The following is a 19819-nucleotide window of genomic DNA, read 5'->3' as shown; positions in this document are numbered from 1 at the left end:
CCCAAGACGCCCCGCGTTCCCCAGCCACATCTGGGTCAGATCAAGAGAGCGGCCCTTGAGCTGGCGTCAGAGAGGACAGGCGGGGAGGCGCTCGGCCAGGGCCAGAGCAGGACGTGGTCAGGCTCCCCACGCCCTTGTCCATCGGCCTGGCGCACAGCCCCTCGGCAGCTCTTCTCGGAGAGATGCGAGAGGGTCGGGGGAAGCCCCGGCTCTGCCCGCTTGGTGCCCTCCAGCCCTGGCCTGCCCGCTTCTCTGCCATGAGCTTTGGAGAGCCCAGAGGGGACGCCGGGGCAGCCCTCTGCTCCCCGGGGGGTGGTGGGGCCGAGCGCTGGCCGAGGCCTGAGAGCGGGCGGGCGCCAAACCACGGGAGTTTGAGTTCTGGAGAACCGGGTCAGACCGTGAGGGATGGAAACGGCTGTCTCCTTCCTCTTCTCCCCCACCCTCACGAGCCCCCCATGCCTGCGCTGGCCGACCTGGCAGGCACCTTGGTGGGGCGGCCCCTCCCGCCAGGCACACGGCTCTGCTGCCCTCCCTCGCCCGCCGGACGGCCGCGGGTCCCTGCCCCTCCGCCCGCCCCGCCCGGCTTGCTTGCTCTGCCTGCGCACCCCGCCCAGCGCTGCTCCCTGGGAGCCGTGTCGCGTCCCGGGGCGTGTCTGTGGGTCTGGCACCCCAGCCCGGGCATGTGCTGCCGTTGTGTCTGGTCGAATGCCCCATCCTCTTGCCCTGCAGGCGGCAGGGTGAAGACGTGGAAGAGGCGCTGGTTCATCCTGACCGACAACTGCCTGTACTACTTCGAGTACACGACGGTGAGCCCTGGCGGCGGCGGCGCAGGGTCGGCTGGCTTGGGCCGTGCTCCGGGCCGAGAGGGTGTGAGCCCAGGGACCGAGGGCCGGGTCTCGGCCTGGGTACCCGAGGTGAGGCGGGGTCCGGCCACCAGCCCCCCTCCACTTCTAGACAGAACATGGGAGGGGGCCACGCCACGAGCCTTAGGGACGCACAGGAGCCGGGAGTGTCCCCGCTGGGGCGAGGAGTTGGCCCCCGACCTGCGGCGGGCGGGGCAGGCTCTGGCCATCTGGATCCGAGCGGCTGGCGCTGCCAGGAGGAGAAACAAGAGGGAGGAGTCTCCTGAGGGCGTTTGGGGTTTTTGCGGCGGGACGTGGTCTTACCCTGTGGGAGTCTTCCTGGTTCTCGCGCGCGGGAAGGAGTCACGATGCAGACGCGCCACGCACTTGTCCTCGTGGTACGTGGCCCATGAGGCTAAGAGTCACGGGCTGAGGCTCTTTGAAGCCCCTGACACAGCAGCTAAGGAGGCCGGCAGATGGTGGCCAGCGAGAGGCTGACTCGCCCCTGCCAGGCTGCTGGGGCGCGAGAGCGGGGCAGTCCCGCAGCCGCCCAAAGGCTCGTCCTGGGTGAGGCAGGCACCGGGGCTGGGATGGCTTTTGTTCTCCAGCCCGTCTTCAGCCAGGTCCAGGTGCTGACCCCCTGATGCCCAGGCTGGGAAGTGGCTTTCTGGTCAGCGCAGAGCGTGGTGGCTCTCGGACGGAATGAGAGCCCTGCGCGGGGACGGGCCGGAAGCAGGTGGCCGCTCCTGCCTGCGCCAGCCGGTCCCTGGAGTGTCCTGGGGTGAAGATGCCCTTGGGGGTCTTCCACGTGGTCCTCCCTGGCGGGGAGCAAAGTGCTGGTGGAAATGAGTTGGAAAAGCTGCACCCTAATAAGGAACAGGGTGAGCAAGGTCAGGAAACATCAACAGGCGCCAGGAGGGAGCTGGGGCCCTGCCCCAGCCCGGCCCCCCGCCCAGGGCGCTGCCCCCAGCCCGGCCCCCACACACCCTCCCGGAGAAGCAGGCTGCGCCGGGGCTCGCGTCCTCTGGTCAGGAGTGCTGGTCTGCCACGGGCAGAGATCGGCGGGCGGGAAGGTGGACGGAGACAACGGCTCGCGGCTTAGGTAAAGCACCGACTGCACGTTCAGCTCGGAAAACCTTCCGTGGAGGCTGAGCCACGAACGCCACCCCCAGGGGGGCGGAAGCACCGTGACCTGATGGGTGTCGACGGTGGAGGAGCACGCTGGAGCTGGGGGGCAGGTGGGCGGTGGAGGTGGACAGAACACGAGCTTCCCAGCCCTGAGGGAGCTTCCGACAGATGAGAACCCAAACCGTGTTTAGCCTGGAGCTGTAGCCATAGAAACGGGGCGTCTTCTGGCCAGTAAGTCAGAGCTCTGAGGAGCGGGACCGCTCAGAACGGGACAGACTTGGGAGATTGCACCTGAAAAAGACCAGCGCCGAGACCCCCGGAAGGCCGGCAGGTGGGGAGGGCAGGCGGGACGGTCATGTTGCCCGCAATCCAAAGAAGTGACTTCCCTGGAAGAGGCGCGCCCCAGAATCTGCACCCTGAGGAGCGCGGGCTTCCAGGGGCGCCCGTCCCGAGGTCTAGTGCCCAGGCAAATGCAGCCGAGCTGCTGAGCTGGAGCGAGTGGCCGTCGGGGCTGGATGGGGAGGAGAGGGGGCGAGGCCGGAGGTCGCCCTGGTAGGGCCGGAGCCACTGTTGCTGGGACGGAAGCACTGGAGAGGCAGGATGGGGTGGTGGCCTGGTGGGGGCATGTTTGGCCCTGGACGGGAGTTTAGGTGCCTTTCTAGGAGCTTTCTAGGAGCTGGCAGGTGGGCAGTGCCCGTCCAGGGGAACATAAGGGAGGAGACAGTGAGGAAGGCGATGCGTGGCCTCTTCCCCAACGCAGTGGCCTTGGGCCACCGCCGGCGAGATTCGGCTCTCAGTTTCTGATATCAGCAGAGGCCAGAGGGTGGCCAGGCAGGGACAGGGTGTCTCCAAGTGACAGGCGTCTGCGGGGCCCCTGAGTGGCCCCACCACGTACGCTGCCCTGGCAAAGGCCTGGGTGGCAGGCAGGGGTCTGGTGGTGGCCCCTGTGCAGCTCTCACCCCGTTCTTGTTTTAGAGGATGAGGTGTGGCCCTGGGGCCGGCTGGCCTTGGTCTGGGGACGGCAGAGAAGGGAGGTGGGCTGGGGGCCCATGCTTGCAGACCAAGCAAGGAGCCTCTGTCCAACCTGCAGGACAAGGAGCCCCGTGGGATCATCCCCTTGAGAACCTGAGCATCCGGGAGGTGGAGGACTCCAAGAAGCCAGTGAGTGCCGGGCAGACGCGTGGGGGCCGTGGGGTGGGAGTGGTTCTCTGGGGAGACGTGAGGTTGCAGGTTCCCCTGCTGCGCTGACGAGCGCTGGCCTCTAATCTTGCCTGGCTTTTAAAGTTGTCTTTAGCGTCGAAGCCCAAGGCGAGCCCCGTGACCTCGCCTCCCGCCCACCTGCTGCCGGCCGCCCCGGCTGGAGAGTGGCGCCTGCCGTGGGGCCCCCTTGGAACGCTGGAGTGTCGCCGGCCTGGCTGCGGACGCCGGGCCCTCGAGGGTGCCGCGCCGTGTCGGGAGGCCGTGTCGGGGTGACAGTTTGGCTGAAAGGCTTGTTGATACGTAGTTTAAATTCTCCAGAATTCTGCCGTAAGGGTCTTCTCTCGCTGGGAAAAACATCTCCCGTGTTTCATGGAGGTCAGAATAGAGAGGCTTTGGAAGATAAGTCGCCTTTTCAGCCTTTCTGAAAACAGCAGTTTTTAGATCTCAGCCTCCTCCCTCTCTTTTAATTTCCAGAACTGCTTTGAGCTTTATATCCCCGACAATAAAGACCAAGTGATCAAGGCCTGTAAGACGGAGGCGGACGGCGGGTGGTGGAAGGCAACCACACCTACCGCATCTCGGCCCCGACGCCCGAGGAGCAGGAGGAGTGGATGAAGTGCATCAAGTGAGCGGCCGCCCTGGGAGCCGTGACCCCAGCGCCCCCCGTGCCTCGCCTGCTTCCCACCGCAGCCCTAGAGGACACCCGAGCCTAGGCTCCCGGCACCGCTGGCCCGTCGTGGGCCTCGGACGCGCCTGCAGACTGGTGTGGCCTGTGTGGTGGGTCTTGTCCACTAGGCCATGACCCAAGGGCCGTGGCGTCTCTGCCCCGTCTCCTGGTGTCTCTGCCGGGGCTCAGGGAGCAGAGGCGGGAGGGGGGCTGACGCAGGCAGAGGCAGCACCTTGTTGTCACAAAATCACCCCTGAGCGGAGCAGTGAGGAGAGACAAACCCAGACAGCAGGCAGCTATGGGGTCAGGCTCCCTGCCCAGCCCTGGCCTGCTGCCCCGGTGGCCCTCGGGGCTGCTGAGGGCTCAGTGTGTGCGTGCCAGGGCCTGGCTCGGCCCCCGCAACACGGGCGCCCCAGGGCGGCGGCGTTTGGCTCTCCAGTCCCGTGACTCAGCACAGCATGGGAGCAGACGGGGACGCTGAGGCACAGTGCGGACTTAGGTTGTCCAGACCGCAGAGGTGGTGCTGGTCTTCAGGCCAGGCAGCTGGACTCGAGAAGCTGGGCTCCTGCGGCCGAGGGCTGCGTGGTCTCCTCTCACCCTCTGGAGCGGGCCGCCATCGTCCCGCAGTTAGGCCAGCCTGGAGAGAGTGTGCTGTTCTTGCCCTGAACTTAACTGGCTCTTAGGAAACGGGCAGTAACACCCCAGGCCACCTCGCGCATGCGCGTGGCTCCCTCGGTGTGGCTGAAGGGGTGGCCCCGGGCCGGCCTCCACGCGGGTGACGGTCAGGGTGGAGGGTGCGGGGCCCCTCCGCCCTGTCCTCAGCCGCCTCCCCCTGTGTTCCAGGGCGGCCATCAGCAGGGACCCTTTCTACGAGATGCTGGCTGCACGGAGAAGAAGGTCTCGTCCACGAAGAGACACTGAGTCCCCGCGGAGCAGAGCTGTGTGCCCGCAGGCCTTCCGTGCCCGAGCTCGGCAGAGAGGGCCGCAAGCGGGTGGTCCTGCCGGCGGCGTCCGTCGCCCCTGGACCCCGGCCCCCGGCCCCCGGCTTCAGCTTTGCTATTAGTTTTAGGTGGGAGGGGCGCGCGCGGGAGAGGTCTGGGCCTCCACTCTCAGGCACAGTCCCGCCCCACGACCCGGCTCCTCCTGCGGGTGTTTCCTGTGGAGACGCCTCGGCCCTGCACCAGAGACGCGCGCCCAGAGCTGCTCTGTGCTGACAGAGGTGGAATGGAAGAGAAGCCACGTACTGGAAAGATATATTTTTGATTTTTAGCAAAAAAAAAAAAGGTAAAGCCGAGCTGCTGGCTGCACCGCCCTGGTCGCCGGCCCGGCCAGAGCCTCCCGCACCCCAGGCGCACACCCTGGGGTGTCGGCGTGGGGGGGCAGCCCGCAGGGGCCTGGGGCCACTGGGCGGGCAGGGCCGGGCGCCAGGACAGGGGAACCGACGACACGTGGGTTTCTTTCTCTTTCAAAATTCACTGCTGTTGGGCTTTAGGACAGAAAGTCAGCCTTTTCCTTGAGCTACGTATACCGAGTAACCAAAACTGTGAGGGCAATCCCGAGAGATTCTGGGATGACCTGCTATTTTTATTTGGCTTTCTTCTCCCCAAACCCCGTCCTCGTTTTAGAGGGTGGGGCAGGTCTGACCCGGCCCCTCGGGCTTCAGCTTTTCTGCCTCAGAACTGGCGCTTCACTGGCCCGCCCGCCCCCGCCTGGGCCGGCCTGCTGCGGGGCGGGTGCCGCGGGAAGACCCACCTCGCCTGCGGGGAGGGGCGAGCACCCGTCCTCCCTCCGCGTTCTCTCAGGGACTCTCGGCCCCTGGCCTCGCCAGGGCCGGCAGGCCAGTCCGGGTGAGCAGGGGCCCGGGCCGTCGCCCTGGGCAGGAGCTGCCTCGAGGAAGAAGGTGGACGAGCCGCTGGTCCCCCAGGGCAGCGGGACCCCAGCTCCGCGCATTTCTGGGAATAGCTGCTGTGCAAGTGCCCGGGGGTGCGCCCCTCTGGGCCCCCCTCGGGCAGGTCCTGTCTGGAGCGGCTCCAGGCATTTGTGGTCAGAGCTTGAGAAGGTGACAGGGAGGCCCAGGCTGGAGGCCCGGGGGAGGCGGGGCCCAGGCGCTCCCGCCGTGCGGGTGGCCCGCCGCCGGGCCGGGGCTCTGGTTCTCATGGACACTGCTGGGCGGAGGCGCCTGGACCAGCGTTAGTCTATTTATCAGAGTGTGAATGGTCCTTGTATAGCTTTTCTCCTCTTGGATTATTTTGTATTTGTTTAAAAAAAGTTTTGTCAAAATCTAAAATATAAAGAAACAACTGAGAGCTGTCGACAGGGTTTTTAAAGAGCTGTAACTGATGCCACTTGCTGGGCTGGGCCTTCTGCACTGCCAGCCAGCGCCGCGGACCGCCGCGAATAAACGCCAGACCTGCCCAGCCCCGCGTGCGCGCTCTCTGGCGCCGGGCCTGCGGGCCGCACTGCTGTCTCCCCCGGGGTGCGGAGGCGGAAGGGGGTCTGCTGCTCGGGAGACCAGAGCGCAAAGGACAGTTCGCTCTCCCCCACCCATTTTTGGACGAAGAGACAAGTGTCCGGTGCTCAACTGCAAGACCGAGCAGCACGCCCTCAGCTCACACACCCTCGTCTGCGCCCCGCTTCTGCTGGAAGGACCCCGGGCGGGGGCTTATCAGGGGGCCCAGTGCCCTCAGCGTAGAGGCGGCGGGGCGTCCACCCACTGGCCAGGGTTGCCTTTCCTGCCCGCGGCAGCTTTGCTCCTCAGGCCCCACTGCCCCGGGCCCGCCCACCTGGCACCAACCTGGATTCACCCCCTGTGCCCTCCTATCTGCAGTTGGTGCCTCGTTCCTGCCCGCCTGGGCGGTTCTCTCGGTCACCCTTGCCCTGCAGCGCCGCTTCCTTCCCTCCCTCTGCAAAAACACACCAGCTCGCGGGAAGCGCCGCTCCCTGGGGCCAGGTCCGGGAGGACTGCTGGTCTGCAGCTGGCCGTGGAGGTTCCAGCCAGGACACAGGCAGGGGACGGGGATGCCAGCGCCTCACCCTTGTAGCTAGAAGACCCCAAGGCGCTGCCCAGGGCCGCTCTGAGCTGGGGATGCGTGCAGGCTGTGGTGAGCGCGCAGACCTGCCGCTACAGCCCCCGGGCGTGAGCGAGGGCGAGAGACAGTTGCACAGAGAAGGGAATAGGCATGAAAAATTCCAGCGCGTGAAGACGCGCCCCGGAAGGCCGCAGAGGCCACCGGGTAGAGACCCAGGTAAACGTGCAGACTCTCCCTGCGCTGCCTCGGAGTCAACACCACCCCTCTCGGGACCGCACCTGCAGAGGGAGACCCCACCCCAGGATGCACACAGAAACGTGAGGGACCAAGGGCTGGGTCCGCTGGGGGAGGGGGAGCACACGGGCCAGGGGTGGTGGAGTCGAGAGGCAGACACCAGCCCGCACCTCGCCGGCAGCTGTTGATGGCCACGGGTGCGGCGGCGAGGGTGGTCTCCTCAGTAGGGTCAGGGCACCTGCGTGTCCACACATGGGGGGGAAATCGAACCCTCCCCTCGCGCCCTGTAAAGGTCACTCCCGTCGGCTCCAAGGCCTGGATGTGAGAGCTGAGCCTCTAGAGAAAGCAGACGGAGGTCTCTGTGCCCGCGGGCTAGGCCGTGGTTCTTTCAGAAGTGACCCAACCACGAGTGACCTCCTCTCCCCAAGATAAACGGATTCCATCAGATTAAACAGTCTTTAAAGGATACTGTGGAGAAAGTGAAGACGGCCACAGGAGGAGTGAAAATACTTATAAATCAGAGGTGAGTGTCCAATGTCCAGAATACGCAAAGAACAACCAGAGCTTGACAGTAAAAAGGTGAATAATTGGGCAAAGAGGTTGAGCAGACATTTCTCCACGGAAGATCCACGGTGCTGGTAAGTAACGAAGGGGGTGCATGCAGCAGCCATCGAGAAAGTTCGAACCGAAGCCATGTCAGCCGTGGGTGCCGGACTCGAGACAGTAGCATGTCGGCCAGGGCGGGGAGAGTTCGCCCCTGTGGCAGTGGGTCTGTGAGGTGGGGCAGACTCGGCAGAGAGCAGCCTCGCAGGCCGTCAGGAAGGGGCGACGCCATTCCAGGGCGTCCTGGAGGGAGCTGAAAACAGCCACAGAAACTCACACCCCAGTGGTTACGGTAGCAGGACTGGCAGGAATCGCAGAAGCTTCACTGAGACACACTTTGGCATATTTGTGCCGTGGAATATTACGCAGCCATAAAAAGTAGTCGCGTACAGATTCATGCTAGAACATGACCGAACTGTGAAAACATGATGCCTTGTGAAGGAAGCCAGACATGGAGGTCCGGTTTCGCAGAAGTCTCTTGAAGAGGCAGGTCTGTGTAGCCAGGAGGCATGCGGGCGGCTGCGAGGAGCTGGAGGTGAGGGCGAGGATGAGGAACGACTGCTCATAAGTACTGAGGTTCCGTGGCGGGAGCTGAAAGTATCCCGGAAGTAGAGGAGGTGATTGTACAACCTCTTGAATGTGCTGACCCCCCCCCAGTTGCTCACTCTTAAGGAGCTAAGTTCTGTGGTGAGAGGGACTGTACCCCAATAACCAGCACAGCAGCAAGCAGAGGCGTTCACAGTGGCTGCTCGGGTTCTCCGATTGCGTTTCCTGATGGGAAACATCTGCGGCGTCTAGGGACATGTTTGCACTGCAAATGGTCAGCCCTCCCACCTGCCAGTGCCAGCCTAGCCGCCCATGACCCTGCTGACACGCTTCAGCCCGCGCCTCAGCTGCTCCTGGGCACACGCGAGTCTGCACACTGGCTCCTCTGCTGCCCCTCCCGCCCCACCCTGGGCAAAACACTTACCCGCTCCCTGTCCCCGGTGTCTTGTGGTGGACCTCCGCCAGCCACACGCGCCCTGCGCGCCCTCTGGGCTCCGTCCCAGCCCGGTTGGTGCAGGCAGAGCCGCCACGGTGCCGTCTCGGAGGCCCCCCTCTCTTGCTGCCGTCTGGTGTTCCCGTGTGTGTGGGCCTGTCAGCGGGTGCCCGGCAGGCTTGTCCTGGGGGCTGCTGACCTGTCTCTAGACTGCGACCAGCCTGGCCTCCCCATCGCGCTCGCGCCCAGTGTCTCCACGTTGACAGTTGTGTGCCCTGAGGCCCAGGCCGGGCCTGCGCTGGCCTCTCCCTGCCACTGCTGCCGCCCCAGCTGCTGGGCCCGTGGCGTCCGCACCGACCTGTGTGTGTGTGCAAACAACCTGTGTTCACAAGCGTTCTCAGGCGCACCAGCTGAGCCGACCCAGTCGCTGTCAGACTGGCCTGCTCTGTCTGCTGTGACACACGTCACATGTATGCACACGCACATGCACGAGCTCGGGGGTCAGCTGGCGCCGCCTGCCCAGCTCCGGTCAGCCCTTTCCTGGAGGGGCCCTGGCCCCTCTCAGAGACCCAGCTTGGACCCAGGCGCGCAGGGCCCTGGCAGTGGACAGAGCCGGGAGACGCGAGAGCACACGGCCCTGCGTGCCGGTGGGTGAGCACACGGCCGTCAGCACACGCCTCACCCGAGGGGGCGACACGTGGGAACGGAGAGCCAGGAGGCTCACGTAGCTCAGCGCCGGGACAGAGTCCGACAGCTGCAGCCCCATCTCTAGCCACAGGCCCTGCCTCCGAGCAGGTGCTGGCCCCGCCTCCCGCGCACAGCTGACCTGCGGCCTCAGCGCTGTCGAGCAGCCCACCGCCACCCCTTCCTGCCGCCCAGAGCACGCGCCCGCGTGCCCGCGTGCCCTGGCCGGGGTCAGCTCTGCCCGCCCCCCAGGCCTCCTGCGCAAAGCCCAGCCCCCGCCACCCTCACCCCCACCCCGGCCAGCTCCAAAGGCGGCCATGCTTCGGATTCGCACCTGCCTGACGCCCAGTCTCCGCTCTTTCATGCCCCATAGGTCCTGCTCCGCGGCCTCCGGCTCCTGCAGGTTTTCTCCGACACGCCCCCCCCCCCCGCCCCCCGCATGGCCCCTCCCTCCCGGGTGACTTCTGCTGGTCTCTGAGAGGCCAGCCCAGCCCCACCCCGCCCCACCCCTGGCTGGCCCCTGCCAGCACTCCTAACCTCCCGGCTGCGGAACTCCGCTTCGCGCTCGCTCACCGCCGGGTCTCTGCGTCACGGTGGCTTGTCTCAGTCAGGCAAAGCCCATGGGAGCTCACCCATTGGGTGCCCAGGAAATAAGCAGGTGGGAGGAAAGGGGCCTCTCAGGCGCCCGCCCGGAGGGCTTCTGACCCGGACCCGCCCTGAGGCCCTTCTGGAAGTTCTGTGCGGCTTCTCCCGCGTCTGTCTGGCCACCGTGCAGCTCTTCGGCCTTCTTGAGGGCCCGGCTTGCCTTATGCACCAGGGGGCAGAGAACACGAGGGGACCCAGTGCTCTCCCCTTTGGTGAAAATCTGGGTTCAGGACCGCTCTGCTCTGCCCAGCTCGTTGGGCCGAGCCCGCGGGCAGGAGTCCTGGCAGCCTTTCCAGAGGCTCTTGGGGTCCTGTGAACCCTGCAGCTTCCCCACGCCTGGTTTGTCCTGTGGGTTCCGGGGGCGCCAATACAGCTGGTTGGGCAGCAGCGAGAAGGAGTGAAGTGTGCAGGGGGAAACGCAGAGGAAGGAATGTCCGGGGGAGGAAGGGCGGGGTGTCCTGGCCCACCGATCCCAGGACTTGCTCTTCGCACTGCACCAGGGCCTCGGGGCTGGAGCCGCAGGAGAGACTGGTGCAGGACTGGCGTTCTGCTGGACGGAAGCAGAGGCAAGAAGCGTCGTCTTCATCGGGCAGCACGGGCTGCCTGCCTGTGGCTCTCGAGAGCGGAGACACGCAAAGCTGCCACGGTTGCTTTCTGACTTGGTGCTTTACTGTTAGTCTTAGGGGCCCAGGCAGTGCTCTTGGAGCTCCCTGAGCATCCCACGGGGCACAGGTGCCCGCCCATTGGCACGAGGGTCCCAGAGGAGCGGCAGCTGCACAGGGATTATTCTCAGGTCCTCGCATCTCAGCCCGCTCAGGCTACTACAGCATGCCACAGACTGGGTGGCTCAGAGACGACAGACACCTCATAGTTCTGGTGCTCGGTCGAGGGCCAGGTGCCAGGTGCAAGTCTACCGAGGGCCCCTCCCTGGTTCTTCCAGCATGTCCTCATGTGGCAGGAGGGAGGAGGGAGCACTCTGGGGTCTTTTCTATTAGGGTACAAGTCCCTCTCATGGCGACTTCGTGGAGGGTTCACCCTCATAGCCCAGTCACCTCCCAAAACCACATCTCCAAATTCCTTCACCCTGAAGAATATGTTTCAGTGCATGCATCTTGAGGGGGACACACTCAGCCTATAGCACCTGGTCTGAGGGCAGGGCTGTCAGGTGCAGGGAGATACCTTGAACCCTAGCAGAGATTGCCTGCTGCAAGGCTGTGTCCACATGATACCTTGACCTCCAGGTGAGGGCCCAGACCTCAGGAGAAATGTCCTGTTCAAACCAAAATAGATGTAGGCCAGGTCTGAACAAAGAACAGAGTAAGTGGGATAGGACCAAAAGGATTTGCTAATAACTACCTGCCAGAACAAGTCTCAGCACTCTTTAAAGGAAGACAACCTAATCCAGATCGCCTACAATGTATTTCCATACGCTCTGACCTATAATCAAAAATAATTAGACATACAAAAAAGCAGAAAAATGTGACTCAAGAAAAAAGTTAGCAAGTAGAAACAGACCCCAAATGACCTAATGTTGAAATTAGCAGACAACTTTAAAGCAGCTTTGATGAATATGTAATCTGCTGATATTTAAAAAACACCGAGGCAATTGAAAAGGGAAAAGACTTTCCACTAACAGCAAGTGCTGGATAAACAAATGGAAACCAACGAGCCTCCCCTTCTACCCATAACATACACAGAAATGATTTTGAGATGAATCAGGCCTAGCCCCAAACTACACAGCTTCAAAGAGAAAGCACAGAGGAACATCTTCATGACCTTTAGCGTAACAAAGATTTCTTAGAGGGGACACAGAAAACACTAGCCATAAAATAAAGTTAATAAAAAGAATAAATCAGACTTCATCAAACTACAGCCTGGGAGAAAGTATTTGCAATACCTAGAGCTGCAAAAAGCGGACAGTGGTACCGTCTTGGGTGATATACACTTCTCTGCAGTGACTGAATTTCCTCCTCTGTGAATTGCTTGTTTGTATAACAGCTATTTTTCTAAGTCTGATATTTGTCTTCTGATTTTATTTTTATTATGTTTTCAAAACTTTTAATTTTGTAGAGTCAAATATGCCTATTTTTCCAGTGTTGGTTTGGGCTTCTCAACTTACTGAGGAGGTTGCCTTTGCTCCAAAATAAATGGTCCCCTAAATTTTCTTTTAATATTTAATTTTATCTTTCAATCTTTGGATTTTCAATGCATTTAAAGATAATTTTTGTTTATGTTATGACAAAGGGATCTAAGTTCGTTTTACTCCAGGAGGTGATCGATACTGCCAACGTGCTACAAGTAAATCGCTCTTTTCCCATCAAATTGAGACCCCTTTATCACGTGTTCAAGTCCCATATATTTTGGGAGTTGCGTCTTTTCCCGTGCCAAGAGGACTCTTCTCGTTGCAGTTGTTTCTGAAGGAGCTATTAATAGCCAGTGAGTCAAACTTCCCTTTATTAGTCCTCAGTGTGGAGATGTTTTTGGCTCTTCTCTCCTCAGACATCACTTCTTCATCATAGCATTACAAACACTTAGTCTGCTTTAAAATGTGCGGATGGGGCCGCAGGTCTGGGAAGTGCCCAGACCGCCCAGGAGCAGCAATGGAACTGGATGCTGTCCCAGGCGCTGTCTGCGCACTCCATCCACGGGGCCATTTATGGGACGTTCCTTCAGAAATCGCTGGAATGATTCACCGGAGAATGGCTGTAGGTGTGACCCGTCCAGCTGTGCTCCCTGCACAGTCTAGTGATGTGTGCTCCCCAGGGCCTGGGATCGCGCTCTGCTGGGCAGGGGTGTGGGCAGGGACCAGGGCCCCTCTTGGTTGTTCTGACCCTCCACCCTCTGGCAGCTGCCGGCACGGCCTGCCCTGCCTGCTCTGGCGGCTGCCTTGCCGTGGTCAGATCAGAGCGTCAGAGAAGGCAGAATCTGTGTCATCCATGGCCGTGATTCTCGCTCAGGAATGCTTTGGGGTGGGGAACAGAACCCCAACAGCAGTGGCCTGAGCAAATAGGGCTGGGATTCCCCCTGCATGCAGGGTGTGGGGGGTGTTTCGGTGGTCCTGCAGCCCGCCTGCTGGCCGCGTCCTCCCGCTCGTTCCATTGCCGGGTGCAGTGGACACCCCGACAGCAGCTGTGTGTTCAGGCCAGAGCAGGACACGCGGAAGCGAGTTCTGTCCATCCCTCATAATGAGACACCACGTGCATCCCACATGCCCCCCACAGGTGCACCCAGAGCGGCCTTCCTGGCCTCCAGGTACAAGATGTTGAGGGAGCAGGGCCTTGGCAATGGCGTTGAGCTGACCTGGGCTGCCAGCGGCCACACTGACGAGCTGGCTGCCACGTGAGCTGCTTCCCTGGATGAACCAAAGGTCACAGTTCATGCGGGTTCCGAAGTGGCGGTCCTGAGAGTGGGCCTGAGACGCGAACAGGTCAAGGTAGCACCCTGCACTGGCCCTGCCCGCCACCCACTGTCCCGCAGCAGCTGGGGAGAGTACAGCGATGGGGGACGTCCCCTGCCAGGAAGCCAACGACGGCAGGAAAACAGCCGAAGGCAACACGCTTGCAAGCGCAGCCATCCAGCCTCGTCTGTTTGAAAAGGGAGAAAGCCAGATTGCCCTTGTTTAGAAATGAAGAGCCGCTGTCATAACCGCATCTGTGCTCCGGCAAGAGCAGGGACTGTTTGCTACTATAAAAGGCACAGTGGGAAGACACCGCCAGGGGTGGCCCTGAGCCCCTGCTGGGGGCAATGTGCCCCCCGCGGCCCTCCCTGCAGGCTGACCACCCCTGACTGCACGGGCCCGGTCCCGGGGTGCTCCTCCAGCCCGCAGGCTCTGGGATGCTCCTCCGGTCCTGCCGTCAGTCCTGGGACATCTCGAGTGGACAAGGCCACGCGGAGAGGGTCACAGAACCACAAGACTTGGGGGAGGAGGAAGCGACTCCCGCTGAGCCCCGTCCAGCGTGGTCCACGCACCGCCTGTTTGTAGTGGCTGCCGAGCGCGGCGCTTTCTCCCTTGGCCTGTGGCGCTTCCTCTCCAGGCTCACCAGGGCGCTGGGGCAGGGGTGGGGGCCGTCGGCGGCTCCCCACGGGGCCTCCAGTGCTGGAGTGATCACACCATCTGCCGGGTGGCCCAGGACCAGGAAGGAGAGGGCCCCCCGCATGGCCTGGTGGGAGGGCGCTGGGAGGCCCCGGGGTTGCTGCTCCCACAACAGTTGCCTGAGAGCCCGGGGAGTCCCTAGACCTGGAACAAGAAGCTTTAAGGTGGCCTCGTTCTGCCTTCTCATCGGATGGTTGAGGAGGCCCCCGGAGGCTGCCCCTGGGGTGAGGAACCCCACCCCCCCAAGAGGGCAGGGGAGGGAGAAGGGGCAGTGTTGGGGTGGTGGGGGCAAGACAGGAAAGTGAGCGATGACAGAAGATGCATGGATGGGTGGTTGGGTGGAGGAGGATGGATGGGTAGATACAGAAGAATATAAAGGCAAAATAGGGGCCTCCCTGGTGGCACAAGGGTTAAGCACCGCACTACGGAGCAATCTGCAGCCTCTGCAGCAGGAGTTCGATCCCCAGCGGGCCAGGGAGCAACCCCCATGGCGCAGCAGACCTCTCCTGTCTCCCCGCCGCTCCCCTCAGCAGTGGACTTCGGTCAGTCTGCCTGTTCTGTTCCCGGCTCTGTCTCTGGTGAATCCTCTCACCCCCTCCCCCCACCGCATCTCTGGCCTGTGACCCAGCTCTTGTGTGCATAAATAAATCTTTTTTAAAAAAAAAGGCAAAATAGGGCCTCCCCGGTGGCGCAACGGTTGAGCGCTGGCTTGCGAAGCTGCCCGCGGCCTCTGCAGCGCTGGTTCGATCCCCGGCTGCTCCCCGGCCAGCGGAGGAGGGTCCCACGTGGCGCGCAGACCTCTCCTGCCGCCCGCTGCTCCCTCAGCAGTGTACCTCGGTCCTTCTGCCTGCTCTGCTCCTGCTCTGGCTCTGGTGAATTCTCTCACCCTCCCACGCTTCTGTCTGTACCCAGTGCTTGTGTAAATAAATAAAAATAAATCTTTAAAAAAAAAAAAAGGCAAAATAATGTGACATTTTCCCAATCAGTTATTTATTTTTTTTTAATTTTTTTTGTGGGACCCTCGCCGGCGGCCGGGGAACGAACCGGCGCTGCAGAGGCTGCGGGCAGCCTCACAGCCCAGCGCCCAACCGCTGCGCCGCCGGGGGAGCCCCCAATCAGTTAAAAATATTTGCGCATCAGGTGATGTGACTGTATGGCTTTATAGAAAGGTAATTTTTACTTAATTAATTTTATTATTTTTTATTTATTTTGTAGAAGAACTGGGGTACAGGCCAGAGCTGGGGGGTGAGAGGATCACCAGAGACAACAGGCAGATTGAAACCCACAGCTGAGGGGAGCAGCGGGGAGACAGGAGAGGTCTGCCGCGCCATGTGGGTCACTCCCTGGCTGAGACTTCACCCCTAGGCACCAGGGAGGCCCAGAAAATTAATTTTTAATTAAAAAAATTCTTACGCAACGAATCTACCGCTGACGGGTCACAACGACTGTTTCAAAAGAAAAACCCACGTCCCCCTTGACAGCAGGTGGCGCGGGGTGTGGTTATAATTGTCCAGGGCCAGCTGTGGGTCTGTCCGTCCCACACACCCACTGGATGGACAGACAGCACGCCCAGGAGGCCCCACTGGGGGAACCATCCTTCAGAATTTCCATTCTCGGCCGGAGGCCGGATCTGGGCCGGGCGGTGGAGGGGAGCTGCCGCACCCTCGGGGACACGGGGCTCGCTCTTCTCCTGGACCATCCTGCCAGGCTGGGCTGGGCTGGCTGGGTCTTCAGCCAGCTCCGTTTATTTCTGATGCAGCAGGAGTGTCCGTGGGGGCGGGAGCACGGCCGTCCCCCCCCCCCACCAGGCTGCTGTCCTGGCCCGAGTCGGGCTCAGCTCGAGCTGTTCGTGGGGCCGCGGTGGGCGGGCCTGACGGTCTCCAGGGCCGTCTCCATCGCGCTGCGCCGAGCGGATTCTATTTTCACAAGGCTCAGCCGTTCTCTGACAGGGCCTCCAGCCTGCGTGGCAACAGGAAAACTAAATTTAACTCAAGCTAACTCAGTAGACCGTCTGCCGGGCGCTCCTCTCTCACAGGCCCTGGCGGTAGCCCGCTCTCTCCCGGGGAAACATCGGAGTCTGTTGGCGTTTGGGGCCCGCACCTGCCCGGGCCAGGCGCCCCTCCGAGCCGGGGCAGGGGGAGCAGAGGTGCCCGCGGTCCCCTCCCCGCCCAGGCCTGCGCCCGCAGCCGCCGGGGCGGGTGTCCCCAGGAGAGCCGGGGCCCACGCGGGCTGCGGGCTGCCCCCTGCTCCTAGGGCGCCTCTGACCGCTGATGCAGCGGACCAGCTGGCTCCGGCCACCTCCCCATGGCGCTGTGGGGAAGACGGTCAGAGCAGGGCGGCCTCCAGCCCGCAGTAGGGCCTGGGCGGGATGGGGGAGTATCTAAGGTCTCCGTTCAGGCCCCTCTGCTGGGCTGCGGTGCCGCGACCCCAGTCCAGGGCGTCCCGAGGCGCGGCTGGAAGACTAGAGGCTTCCAGCAACGCTGGCCCTGGGTAGTGCTGCTCCCTGCACTGGGCCCTCCGGCCAGCGCGCACCCACCTGGGGGTCGGATGGGGCGGGACGTCTGCCCAGCACCCAACTGGGGGCCGTGAAACAGGCCCGAGTGCTCCTGCTGCTCTCTGGGGGGCGTCTCCCCGGCCTGGCTGAGCCAGCGGGGAGCTGCGGGGCTGGCGGGCAAGGAGGCCCCGCTGACAGGTGGTTCAGACCCCTGGGGCCACAGAGTGAAGCCCGAGGACCCTGCTTCCGATTCCCCAAGCGTCTGGCTTCGGCTTCGGCTCCGGGAGGGCTGGGTTCCCATAACAGATCCGAGGCTAGGCGCCCCGGCCCCCCTGGCAAACGCAGGGCTCTGAGACAGGAGTTGTAGGTTTCTTGCACTTCAATAGTCCTGGCAAAAAGCAAAACGAGAAGTTGTAACCTCCAGGAAGGACTTCTGGGGTAAATACCAGTTGTAGGTGAACCCGCAGATGTCGGTAGCAGAGCAAAGCCCCTGGGCAAGCGGCCTCTACCCCTTTGAGGCCAAGGACCCACCCTGGGCTTTGCAAACGCTAACAAGGACCTTTCCTTTAGTTCCCGGCTTCAGCCTCCACAGCTCTCTGGCCTCAGGAAATAGGCTCAGGGACAGGCCTGCCCTCAGCCTGCGTTTGCAGGTCTTTATGGGAACAGGCCCCGTGGCAGAGTGACCAGTTGCCAGAGAGACGGCTGGCGCCCAAAGCTGGAAGTCTTTACTGCCTAGCTCTACAGAAGTTTGGGGCCCTGGGGCCCCCGGGAACTTGAAGGAAGGTTTGACGCAGGCCAGGCAGGAGACACTGTGAGATCCCGACCGGGGGGTATTTCTTCCGTCTAGTTCCAGAACAGTTCGTCACAGCCGAAGGAAGCCCAGTCCCCGCTGCGCCAGGGCCTGTCCCTCCCCCCAGCACCCTGCGCGCTGCCTCTGTGGAGCTGCCCGTCCTGGACATCTCGTGTAAGTGAGTCACACCACTCGTGACTGTGGCTTTTTAGAAAAGTATCGTATTTTAAAAGATTCCTTTTCCAACTAAAACTGGGCAGAGAGCTGGACAGACGCCTCTCGTAGGAGGCCCAGAGGCCCCCGAGCCCACCCCGCGTGTCACTAGAGCCGCGTGTCGGTGACACCAGCAGCCGCGCGGCCGGGAGGGACACACCAGCTGCTGCCGAGGCCGGGGGCGGCAGGGCCCCTTGTTGGGGGCAGCGTGGACAGTCCCTCAGGAAGATGGTTTGGTGGCTTCCTGTGCAGCTGGGCACCCTCGCCGCGGGACTCTGCCATCGTGTTTCTCGGCACCGACCCAGGGACCCGGCGCGCCCTTCCGCGCGACACCTGCGCAGACAACGGCGTGTGTCCTTGGGCTCAGCCGAGCTCGGAGGCGAACCGTGGTGAAGCTGCCAGTCGGCGGGTGGACGCACAGGCCGGCACAGCGGACAGCGGGCCATTGTTCAGGCCAGAGAGGCAGGAGCTTTGTCAGACCGCGGAGAGCCTGGGCGGGGGCCGGGGGGTGCTGGAATGAAGGGCACCGCGGGGACAGCGCGACTCTCCGGCCCGGCCCTGTGGTCCTGACGGCGTGAGGGCTTAGAAAAGGCAAAGAGCAGCTCCAGCGAGGAGGAGGTGTTGGGCTGGGGGCGGGCGACTGGCAGACGGGAGGTTTTTAGGACAGGGACCCTGCTCCGCATGACACCGTAGTGGGGGACCCGTGTGCTCGTGCGTGTCCAAACCCACGACAGTGCACCCATCGGAGGGACCCTGCTGGCACCAGGGGCCAGGGTTCCCAGCGCTAGTGGGTCAGTGTGGCCGTGGGTGGTAAGGAACGTCTCACGTGCACGCAAGTGTAACAGGAGGCGCTGCGGGTGACAATCACAGGGCGCGCGGAGGGCCCTCCGGGTCAGGATAGAATAGGGAAGCCGGAGGAGTAAGGAGGGCCCCAGCGATAAGGGCAACAAATTCCAATGGGGACTAGTCCCACACCCCAGGACTAGGGGCAGCAGGACATTCCGGATCAAGGATGATAAAGAGAAGTATGCTGGGGCTCCCTGGGGCGCAGGGGTTAAGTCTCAGCGCTGTGAAGCTAGCGGCAGTCTCTGCAGCACGAGTTCCATCCCGGCCAGGGAGCTACCCACACGGCGCAGCAGACCTCGCCTGTCTCCCCGCTGCTCCCTCAGCAGTGGATTTCAGTGGATCTGCCTGTTCTGCTCCTCACTCTTGCCTCTGGGAATCCTCTCATCCCTGCACCTCTGGCCTGCACCCCAGCTCTTGTGTGCATAAATAAATCAATCTTAAAAAAAAGTATGCTAAGGTGAGGGCTGGGACACAGGGCTTAGTTCTGGGCACAGAGACATTTAGGCAGTGAGTGAGACCACTGAGAACTAACCAATCACAGAGACGGGTGGGGCCCTCAGAACAATCAGGAAAGCAGGTCCGTGTTCCCTGAGACACTCCACTTTGCTCCCTCGCCCCTCCCTGGCCTGGTTCTACTGGCCTGGGGTCCCGCTTTATTTCTGTTCCTTTTCTCCTCAATAAACTTTTTCTTTCTCTAAACAAACCTGCCTCTTCTCGCTTGCGTGCCTGAGCGCCTGCAAAGTTCCTGCTGCGGCTTCGTGAGACCCCAGCCCGTGGGGGTCAGTGGCGGGGCTCAGCGCTGCCCCCACAGCCTGGGGTCCGTTCCTGGCCGGGAGACCAGGCCTGAACACCTGCCATTTCGGTATCAACAGGTAACGTGGAAGCCCCGTGTTCTTGCCACTCAACAAAATAAAGTCTTTTAATCCATCATAAAAAGATCCCTTCCATCACGTATTATAATGGATTTGTCTTTCCAGGTTTATTCAAAGACCTGTATATTTATTAAGTTATTAATTTTATATATTTGTATATTATACTAATAAATTCATAATACTTTATTCATTTTCCAGGTTTATTCAAAGATCCAGGTATTAACATTTATTAAAACCCCCCGGAGCTGGGTCTGTCTTGGATGGCTTGGGCAGACTTCTCACATTCCGTTTTCCTGTGACTTTAAATAATATCTAGCAGGTGTGCACACACACGTGCACACACGTGCATACACGCCCCGCCCCGGCCTCCCTTCCAACTGAGCCTGCAGTCACCCGGATGGGAAGACACGGAGCTGCGCTGGGGGGCCGGGGGGCTGGGGGAGGGTGGAGAACCTCCTTTCCAGCAGTTCCCTGGTGGTCCGCTCAGGGGACCACCTGGA

The 19819-nt window shown here is 62.0% G+C and overlaps 1 pseudogene; it reads left to right on the top strand.

Moving 5' to 3' along the window:
• The first annotated feature begins 654 nt into the window (after window positions 1–654).
• LOC119239784 (cytohesin-1-like) lies at window positions 655–6977 on the top strand (annotated as a pseudogene).
• The last annotated feature ends 12842 nt before the right edge of the window (window positions 6978–19819 follow it).

The sequence above is a fragment of the Talpa occidentalis genome, unplaced genomic scaffold (genome assembly GCF_014898055.3).
Source record: "Talpa occidentalis isolate TD23 unplaced genomic scaffold, MPIMG_talOcc4v2.1 talOcc4.1161, whole genome shotgun sequence".
NCBI lineage: Eukaryota > Metazoa > Chordata > Mammalia > Eulipotyphla > Talpidae > Talpa > Talpa occidentalis.
This window is presented reverse-complemented; position numbering and strand designations above follow the sequence as displayed.